The 11,531-nt window shown below is 30.8% G+C and overlaps 2 long non-coding RNA genes across 2 annotated transcripts in view; one reads left to right on the forward strand and one right to left on the reverse strand.

Moving 5' to 3' along the window:
• LOC109342982 overlaps positions 1 to 10,212 on the reverse strand; it is a 13,354-nt gene extending 3,142 nt beyond the window's left edge. The window contains exons 1-2 of the long non-coding RNA XR_002107144.1: positions 10,095 to 10,212; positions 6,088 to 6,089 (exon numbers count right to left, since the gene is read on the reverse strand). This is a non-coding gene — a long non-coding RNA (uncharacterized LOC109342982). The remainder of the gene's footprint in view (positions 1 to 6,087; positions 6,090 to 10,094) is intronic.
• Positions 9,951 to 10,629, forward strand: LOC109342976. Its single transcript, XR_002107140.1, has 2 exons — positions 9,951 to 10,337; positions 10,438 to 10,629. It is a non-coding gene; the product is annotated as an uncharacterized LOC109342976 (long non-coding RNA).

The following is an 11,531-nucleotide window of genomic DNA, read 5'->3' on the forward strand; positions in this document are numbered from 1 at the left end:
AAGTGTTAATTTCATAGTCATGAAAAATAAATCCTAAGGTAAGACTTTTTACTACTTTAATATCCAAAACTTCATTACACTTTAAGTTTATGAAGTCAAGACTTAATAAATCATCTTTTATTCCAAATCATTATTTTAACTTGGAAATCAAAGAGTAAAATATGCTAAACCACTTTTAAAGCATAATACTCTCTAAAAATGAAACATTTTCAATAACAACTCATGAACATGATAAACTTTCAAGAATAAAATACAAACTTTTTCCTAAACACATTACAGGTTTCTTTGATGTTAAAATCATCACCTTTAAACATAATCAAATACTAACATTAATTTCTAATATTTACAAACAAATAACTCATCTAGCCTTGTCCAAAGATCTATTTTTTCCATCTAAGAACTAGGAAGAAATTTCAAGATTTACAAAAGTCAAAAACTACATAACTGTTCATATGATTTTATTATCATCCCCTTTAGTTATGCCTTCATAAAATACTTAAAGAACAAATATAACCTCTACTTTATGAACAACATAATAAATATAAACTCTAATTTATGAACAACATAATAAAAGCTCATAACTTTCTATGAAGTATGAGAAGAAGATGAAGAAGAGAAAATAAAAGACTACCTTAGTTTGTATAGGGAATTTAGTGTAAAAATGAGAGAATGGGGTGAGGTATTTATAGGAGAGTCTCACCCTCATCAAATCAGAAAATTTAATGCAAAGTAAGTAGGTTTAGACTACCATAGGTGATGTGTATAATGGTGGTCGAGTGAGAGGATTTGCTGAGTGATTTAGGGGCTTTTGGAAGCTTTTGCATTACTTGTGTAACAAGTAAGTGGCTCATGAAATGATGACTTCCAACTTTATTGATAAGATATAATTTCCCGATAAATGTCGTGTCCGAATATTTACGGATAATTTCTTCAGGAAATATACAATCTCCCGATTTAGGACATTTGTCCGAAACGTCGAAACTTGAATTTCGAGGTAAAAAATCTCTAAAGATGAGTTACATACAAACTTGGTGTCTATTTTGACTACAAATAATATTTCGAAGCTAACAAATAAATCGGAATTCGATTCTGAGTTACGGAACTCAAAAACTGGGGGAAACTAATTATTTAATTAAAAGTTCTCTGAAAAACATGGTGTTATAATCCTCCCCAACTTATAAAATTTTCGTCCTTGAAAATTAATCAAACCTTCTAAGAAAACAGATGGGGGAATGATTCCTTCATGCCACTTTCAACCTCCCAAGTAGCATCTCCATTCGTCTGGCTCCAAATTACCTTAGCTAAGGCGATTTCTTTGCCTCGCAGAGTCTTCACACTCCGATCGGTAATTCTGAATGGCAAAGTCTCGAAAGTGAGATTATCCTTTAACTGAATTGATTCGGGTTCAATAACATGCGATTGGTCACTAATGTATTTAATGAGTTGAGACACATATAAGACATTATGTAGGTTTGATAGCAAAGGTGGCAAGGTTATTTGATAAGCTACTGATCTAATTTTTTTAATGATTTGGTATGGTACTATGAACCTAGGGTTAAGCTTACGGGATTTCAGCACTCTCCCAATGCTAGTTGTTGGAACCACCCTCATAAATAAATGATCTCCTGCTTCAAAACTCAGGGGTTCCTTCTTCTGTCATAATAACTCTTCTGTGTACTCTGTGTCATCTTCATGTTTTCCCTATCATCCTTATTTTCTCTTTCGTCTGTTGAACTATATCTGGTCCTAATACTAGATTCCCTCCTGCCTCAAACCAACATAGGGGTGTTCTACACTTTCTGCCATAGAAGCTTCATATGGCGCCATGCCGATACTATAGTGAAAACTATTATTGTAGGTGAACTCGATTAAATGTAGATAGTCAGCCCATATTCTTGAATTCTCCAATATGCAAGCTCTAAGAAGATCCTCCAATGATTGGATAGTTCTTTGCGATTGACCATCAGTCTCCGGATGGTAGGCTGAACTCATACTCAACTTGGTTCCCAAAGCTGTTTGTAAACCATTCCAAAACTTCAAGGTCAAGCGCGAGTCTCTATCTGAGATGATATTTGTAAGAATACCATGCAATCAGATTATTTCTTTAATGTATAACTCGGCCAGTCTCTCCAAAGTGTACTTTATGTTGATTGGTAGAAAGTGATCCGTCTTCGTCAAACGATCCACAATTACCCAAACATCGTCATAACCCTTCTGAGTTCGTGGAAAACCGCTCATGAAGTCCATTGAAATGCTATCCCATTTTCATACAGGGATATCCAAGGGTTGAAGTTCTCCATCGGGTCGCTTATGCTCAACTTTTGCTTTCTGGCACACTAAGCAATGGGAGACATATTACGCTACATCTTTCTTCATATCGGACCACCAAAACATCTTCTTCAGGTCTTGATACATCTTGGTAGCTCCCGGATGAATACTTAGCTTGCTTTTATGAGCTTCGTCCAAGATTTCCAATCTTAAATCGGGATCTCTTGGCATGCAGACTTGATTCTTGCATTTGAGTACTCCATCGGTTCCTACCTGAAATTCCAAAGCTTTCCCTTCAGCCAACAAGACTCTCTTTTCTTATAGTTCTAGATCCAAACCTTGTAAACCCTTCAGCTGTTACAAAAACACATTTGTTACGGTAAGCATACCTAAAATCAAACTTTTAGGTCCTACTTGCATCGCTAAATTCAAATCCCTAAACTCCTCCATCAACTTCATTTCTCTGACCATCATGGTTGAAATGTGCAAACACTTCCTACTCAGTGCATCAGCCACCATGTTAGCTTTTTCGGGGTGGTACTGAAGATCAAAATCGTAGTCCTTGAGGAATTCCATCCATCATCTTTGTCTCATGTTCAATTCCTTCTGGTCAAACAGGTACTTCAGACTCTTGTAGTCGCTGAAAACTTTGAATCTCACACCATGCAGATGGTGTCTCCACACCTTGAGGGCAAACACGATTACAGCTAGTTCCAGATCGTGCGTTGGGTAGTTCTACTCATGTGTCTTTAACTTACTTGACGCATAAGCCACTACTTTCCTTTGTTGCATCAACATGCAACTAATCCTTGCTTCGACGCGTCACAATATACATTGTAGTTTTCGTTGGGATCTGGCAAGACTAATACAGGCGATGTGGTCAACCTCTCCTTCAACTCTTGAAAACTTTATTCGCACTTCGTCATCCAGACAAAGGGTGTGTCCTTCCTCGTTAGTGTAGTTAGCAGCAATGCTAACTTTGAAACTCCTTCAATGAATTTCCTATAGTACCCTGCTAATCCGAGAAAGCTTCTGATCTCCATCACCGACTTCGGAGAATTCCATTCCATTACCGTCTCCACTTTCAAGATTACATGACCAAGAAAATTTACCGACTCTAGCCAAAACTCACACTTTGGAAGTTTGGCATAGAGTTTATTATCCTTCAAAATATGCAATACCACTCGCAGATGTTCGACATGTTCGTCTTGATTCTTTGAATAAATCAGGATATCATCGATAAACACGACTACAAACGTATCGAGGTATGGATGAAAAATCCTGTTCATGTAATCCATGAATACTGCAGGGGCGTTGGTCACACCAAATGACATTACGAGGTATTCGTAATGGCCATAACGCGTCCGAAAAGCTGTTTTCGGAATGTCTTCTAACTTTAAGCGTATTTGATGATACCCCGATCGAAGATCGATCTTTGAAAATACTGTGGCTCCTCTCAGCTGGTCCATCAAGTCATCAATCCTTGGCAATGGGTACTTCTTCTAAATGGTCGCCTTGTTCAGTTGTTGGTAATCGGTACACAACCTCATACTACCGTCATTCCTCTTTACAAACAAAACTAGAGAACCCCATGGAGAAACACTCGGTCTGACGAACTGTTTCTACAATAGATCCTCCAATTGTTTCTTCAACTCTGTCAACTCTAAGAGTGCCATCCTATAGGGAGCTATAGAGATTGGTCCAGTTCCATGAACCAAATCAATAGCGAACTCTATCTCCATTACTAGGGGTAAACCAGGAATATCGTCTGGAAAGACTTCAGAGAAGTCCCGAACCACTGGTATACTTTGAATTTCTCCTCCTTCTTTTTTCTCCAGCGATGCTAACATCATGAATACTTGGGCTCCCTCCTTCAAGAACTTCTCCATTTTATTGGAAGTTGTGCTTTTGGTTTCATAACGAGGTTCTATTGGGTCTTTAGGGTTGCTAAAGACTACCGTTTTGTTAAAATAGTTCAAGAGAACGTGGTTATTGGATAGCCAGTCCATTTGAAATCTGAGTGCATCAGATTTGAATGAGTTAATCCTCTAATCGTAAGTTCATAACATTTACATCTTCAAACGATGATCATAAACAATCAAACAATCACACAAAGTCATACAAGAAAGTATGTAAGGTCATGCTCAGGCCGAATAGGATTGAACCGCTCTAATTCCACTTTATGCAATGCCCCGAAAGGAGTAATATCCAATATCATTTCCATATAGAAAGGAGTATGCTTCGATATATTGGGGTGGGCAAAACAAAACAATGATGAACGAAATGAGATAAAATAGAATTAGATAAAGTTATCACTCTATTTTAAACATACGTTGAAATAAATCAACACATTGCTTTCAATTATTTGAGAAATGAATAGAATGCTAATATTTATATTTCTACCATTCTTTTAGTATTCGTATTGCAAAATGGAAAAACTATATTAGCTAGTCGAGAAATCCCTTATAGGAATTAAAACTATTTCTCCAAAATGGCCATCAAACAAAACATTATACCAATTGTGAATTATTTTGAGAGATAGCACATCAGACATGACTCTTTGATTCAATTTATCAAATACCAAAAATCATTTTAGGAAGGAACTTGAAATGATTAAAAAGTGAAGTTATGATTCAAAGAGGCACATGAAATACTGAGAATCATTTTAGGAATGAACTTGAGAAACTGAGAGTTTTTATACATATGGATGAAAATTAATGTTTGGAAAATTAAAATAACTATGTATATTATTTACTAAACAAGTTAATTGTATTTAGTCCACTACTTCAACTCGCAAAATGATTCTTTTAACTTTGAAATTGTAAAACTATTTTGCCATTGTAGAAAATTGTACAATTGTACAATTTTTATTTTGAAATTGACTATCATATAGTAATTCAGATTAGAAGGAAATAATTTGTATCTATGCATATTAGACGAGTTGGTCAAGTTTTGAATTAACTTTGATTTTCAACTAACCTTATATCTGTTAAATAACTAATATAATCCTTTAGATACAAAAATAGTTGGTGAAGGTAGATTTTTAACATATTATACAAATATATGAATATATTATAACAAATTAAAATAGTATAAAGTCCCAACAAGATTAACATAATTATATAAGTTATTAATATATTAGTGCAAACGATAGCTAAACTGTCAAAGTGTAAAGATATATTGTAAACAATATATACTTATGCTTCATTATATAAATTTATTGAGTTTTCTTATTAAATAAAATCCCTACAAGATTTTTATAAACATTAATTGATTCTCTATAAAACATTGATTTTATTTTTTTATTTTCAATTAATTTTATGGCCAATACCTATTATAGAAAACAAATATTTATTATTATTATTTATAGAAATGCAAATTTAATAAATAAAATATCTATTATTTCTATTTATGAAAAATAAAGTTAATAAATTAATCATTATTTAACTATATGGTTATAAAGAATATATATTTTATTAAAAGTTAAATTGAAATAACTAAAAAGAGAAGAGCAACATATAATGCTTACTAGCATCTAGCATCAGAATGAAATAGAGAAGTTATGCAAATTCGAATTATCCTCTTGGGAGTCTCTTGTGTTTCTCTCTTGTGTTTTCTGTGGTAATGCTTGTTTTAACTAAGGACTCACATGCTCTATTTAAAGTTGAACCAACCTGAGAGCCTTAGTGATAAAGAATATGCAATTTTTGTAAATTTGTCTTCAGGAAAAAAATGTTAACTAGTTATCCTTATTACCTCTAATGATTACCTTCCTATCTTTTTTCGAAAATATATATTCAAATAATTTTATTCTGATACATCTAGGAGTGTACGCGGTTCCGGTTTAAACCGCGAAACCGATGGAACCGAACTAAACCAAACCGCAAAATGTGGTTCGGTTCGGTTTCGCGGTTCAGTTCGGTTATTTTCTTAAGGAATCGTTTATGTTCAGTTCGGTTTATGGTTTTAGAAATTTAGGAACCGTCAGAACCGAACCGCATATTAAAGAAATATATACTAGGGATTAAGAAATAATATTTTATTATTGTTTAAATTCTTCAACCAATTTTCTAGCTTAAATTATCAATTTTTGTGTGAAGTGTATATGTTACTAATCGCGGTTCAGTTCGGTTATTTTCTAATTGATATATATGTTACTAATCATGAAGTGTATTGTTATATATGATTCATAATTTTTTATAATAATAGCAGTAATGTTTATCCTTTTATGATAAAAAATATCTCTTGTAATACATTTTAAATTTTCAATTGATGAAATATTTTTTTTATAAAAATTAAATGTAAAAATCGTGGAACGAACCGAACCGAACCATTCAAGAGCGATTCGGTTTGGTTCGGTTCTTATAGTTAAAGTTGCGGTTAATTGAGCGGAACCGAGCCATATGTTTTTAATCGGTTCGGTCACTAAAATGCACCAAAAACCGAACCGAACCGAATTTTTACACCCCTAGGTACATCCCTATTTCAATTCTTTTTATTTTTTTTTTTGTTTTTAGTAAGTGTAACAAAGTAGTAAGCCTCTTAAATCTCATCAAATGAGTTTATTTATTTATTTTTGTATTATTTACTTTCGTATTTATTTTATTAATTAAATCACTTAAACCATTTTATTAACTGTTTTCTCTACATTTTACACGGCTTCACCCAAAAACTCCATCTTATAAATCTATAATCTTTCCATATAAAAACTTTATCTATTTTGAAATTTTATTTTATACCACTTTCAATTTTAATTTTTAAATTATTTCATCCTCCTTCAAATACTTGTCTTTTAACTTTTAATTTTGTTCAAATTTTGAGTATTTGTGTGTATAGTTATTTTAAACTAGAAAATAAAGAATATGAATTGCTAGTAAACTAAGTAATTTAATCATGCAAATCAATAGATAAACCTAGATGAACATATTATAAAAGAAGGATTAGATGACATCATTGGATATACATCCTATTAAAAATAGATTGTATTTCATTTTATAATTTGAACCTCTAAATACGATATTTTATCTTCATTTTTGTCTAGTTAGCTTTAGCATTTTGGAGAAAAAGTTGAATGTGAAATCTATATATATATAAATTTTATTATTTGTTACTTTATATTTTACATAAAACAATTATATTTGAAAACCCATGTCTCATGCAAGGCCAGTAAAAACCATCAATTTTGGGAATATTTCCATTAATATTTATATATGGAGTATCTATTGAGCGTAATTTCTCCAAAATTAAAGTGTTTAAATTGTTACTGAAGAGTTTTAGCACAATTGGTAAATAGATGCATTTCATACTACAGGTTATTTCATATTGTTTGTATCTAGAAGAAAATTTTAATTTGGGAACAAACACTCACTTTTATCATATGTATATATATATTCGTAGGATGAGACAGAATGAGTCTATTATTTGATACCATGATATAATTGAGATTACCATTAAATAAATATTTAAGTTTAAAATTGAACTCATAAGTGAGTTATGAAGATTAAATTTAAGTTATAGTGAAACACTAATCTCGAGTACAAACTCTTTTAATCTCCCATTATAGAGTCTATTGATTTTTTTATATACTTTTTGGGTTGAAAATATTTTTAATATTTTGACTTATAAGATTTGTTCGCACTTTTTAGTGTGCCGTTATTTTCCATTAAAAATTGAAGTTTTTTATCTCAATTCAAAAGTCATTTTACTACAAGTTGATAGACTTGACAAAATATAATAATACCCTTTTAACGAGTTTGAATCTTTAAAATCAAATCTGACAGGTCATCAACATGTATTGACCTAAATGGCAAAGAACTTGATTATCTTAGGAAAGGATATGAATGCAAATTTTGTGCACACAAGTGTCGAGAGAGATTTATTTCCTTAAATTAGTTCCCAAATTTAACTAGGATTGGTATTGTCCAATATCATTTCCATATACAGATGAGTATGCTTGAATATATTGGGGTGGGCAAAACATAACAATGATGAACGGAATGTCATAAAATAGAATTAGATACAGTTATCACTCTATTTTAAACATACTTTGAAATAAATCAACAAATTGCATTCCATTATTTAGGAAGTGAATAGAGAATGCCAATTTATATTTTTACCATTCTTGTAGTACTCGTATTTCAAAATGGAAAAACTATATTAGCTAGCCTAGAAGTTAACTTATAGAAATTAAAATTATTTCTCCAAAATGCCATCAAACAAAACATTATACCAATTGGGAATTTGTTTTGAGAGATAGCACATCATACATAATTCTTTGATTCAATTTATGAAATACCAAGAATCATTTTAGGAAGGAACTTGAAATGATTCAAAAGTGCAGTTATGATTCAAAGAGGCACATGAAATACTGAGAATCATTTTAGGAAGGAAGTTGAGAAACTGAGAGTTTTTATCATATGGATGAAAATTGTTGTTTGTAAAATTAAAGTAACTATGTATTTTATTTACTAAACATGTTTATTATATTTAGTCCGCTACAAGAACTTGCAAAATGATTCTTTTAATTTTGAAATTGTTAAACTATTTTGCCATTATAGAAAAATTGCACAATTTTTTTATTTTGACATTGACTATCATATAGTAATTCAGATTAGAACGAAATAATTTGTATATATGCAAATGATTTTATTTATTTATTTTTGTATTATTTATTTTTGTATTATTTATTTTCGTATTTATTTTATTAATTAAATCACATATAACCATTTTCTTAATTTTTTTCTCTAAATTGTACATGGCTTCACCCAACAATTCCATCTTATAAATCTATAATCTTTCCAAATTAAAACTTTATCTATTTCAAAAATTTATTTTATACCACTTAATTTTTCGTTTCAAATTTTGAGTATTTGTGTTTATAGTTATTTTAAACTAGAAAATAAAGAATGTGAATTGCAAGTAAACTAATTAATTTAATCATGAAAATCAATAGATACACATATTACAAAAGAAGGATTAGTGACATCATTGGATGTACATCCTATTAAAAATAGATTTCATTTTATAATTTGAACCTCTAAATAAGATATTTTATCTTCATTTTTGTAAAGTTAGCTTTAGCATTTTGGAGAAAAAGTTGAATGTGAAATCTATATTATTTGTTACTTTATATTATACGTAACAGAACAATTATATTTAAAAAGCAAAGTCCCATGCAAGGCCAGTAAAAACCATCAACGTTGGGAATATTTCCAATAATATTTATATATAGAGTATCTTGTGCAAGTAAATGTGTATATTAATAAAGAGTAGGAATATTTTAATTTACCTCCTCAATATTTATGTAATATGAAATTTACCCTCTAATGTTTATGGGGGTGTATGTAACCCTCTAATGTTTCTCACGTGTTTCAATAACCCTTGGTAAGCTTTTCTATTAAAGTTTCAATATTTAATTTTACAAATACTTAAAAATTAGTAAATAAACATTTATTAGTGAAGCATTAAGATATAATTATATTTAAATAATATTTTTTAATTGAACCTTAAATAGGAAATACATGATAGAATGTTGAATTAGAAAAATCCATGTATATCCAAAAAGTTAATAAATTTATATTTATTAGTCATGTAGTAATATAACCTCCTAAAGTTGTAAAACATTTGGGCTATAAATTGTGGCATGCATCCGATGGCGAATAACAAAATCATCGCAAGAGAAATTAAAAGAAACATAGATATTCAAAACATAAGGATGGAGAAAATAATTGCCGCTCTTTTCATGGCTATGATGGCTTTGGCTCTATTGTCAACAACATGCGGTGCAAGTCGAATCAATGATATATCATGTCTTGAGGCTACACCACTTTATTGCCTTGTGTTCCATTTTTGCAAGCTACTAACGATCAAAAACCATCTAATTCTTGTTGTTCAGCAGCTAGTACAATTGCCAAAAGGGCTACAAGTACTAAAAATCGAAAGGATTTATGTGAGTGTTTCAAACAAGCTGCTAGAGGAATAGGTCTTAACCCAGACCATTTGAAACAACTTCCTCAATTGTGCAACATCACTATATCATTTCCTCTTGACCCTCATATTGATTGTAACACGTAAGTCTTTCTCACTCTTACATACACATTAAATATTACATTATAGTATATTTAAAATTTATATTAGCTTAAAATTTCAATTTGCATCTACTATGTGCAGGATTACATACTGATGCCTTCAAGATACAGACTAGTAGAAAAAGCTCCAACAATATATATTCAAAAGCCATATGAATAAGTTTAGCAGTATGAATAAGTTTGAGTTGCAAAGGTTTGTATAAGAAGAGTTTAGAGCTATATATATCTTGCAAGGTAATGAATAAAATAACAGAAACAAGTTATCTATTTTTAATTTTTGAATCTAGCTAACAACTAATATATATACTCTCCTATCTTGAATGCAATACCAAATAAAAAAGAATTATGTCAAAAGTGTGACCCTAGTATACCTCAATTCATAGATCTGGTTCTAAATTATGGGTGTGTTTATTACAATTGCGAAAAATTGAGACATAATATGGCTGACGAGCCCACAATTGCATGTGCATTGCACTTGTGGAGACATCTAAAATTGCAATATTGCATCCAAATTATAATTACGAAAAACAAATTTAAATATTATCATCACGAAAACATGTGATATAGCATAATGATCGTGTGTCTTATTATATATTCAATAAATTTGAAAATAAATAATTGTGATATTATATTTACATTTCCAATACTACACAATAGTTTTGCTTCTCGACACTGGCGTATATTTTGTGTTTTTTTATGGCAAAACAATGTTAACAAACTTCTGTAAATCTTATACATACTATTCTAAATTTTCAAATTTAAATTTACTTGACTAATTAATATTATGAATTTCTTTCATGTGGGGTATTGTTAGGTATCAGTGGTTAAAATACACCTAGAAGGGGGGGTTGAATAGGTGTAGCGGTTAGAATATCCGCTTTTCGAAAATCAACACTTAATGTTGAATCACCCCAATTTAATCGATTAAAAGAATGATGATAATCGATTAACACACTTGACTTAATCGATTAAACCAGAACAGTAAGCTTTAGGCAGATTCGGTTTCTTGCACGACAATTAACCGATAATGAAATGAATACACAGAGCTTACAATTTTATCAGAGTATTAACAGTATAGCAAATATACAGAATATAGCAATTAATTCTACTATACAAGTTAACCGATTAAATGCAATAAAGAGAGAAAGAGAGAGAGAGAAAAAATCCTGCAACACG

Source organism: Lupinus angustifolius, chromosome LG01 (assembly GCF_001865875.1).
Source record: "Lupinus angustifolius cultivar Tanjil chromosome LG01, LupAngTanjil_v1.0, whole genome shotgun sequence".
NCBI lineage: Eukaryota > Viridiplantae > Streptophyta > Magnoliopsida > Fabales > Fabaceae > Lupinus > Lupinus angustifolius.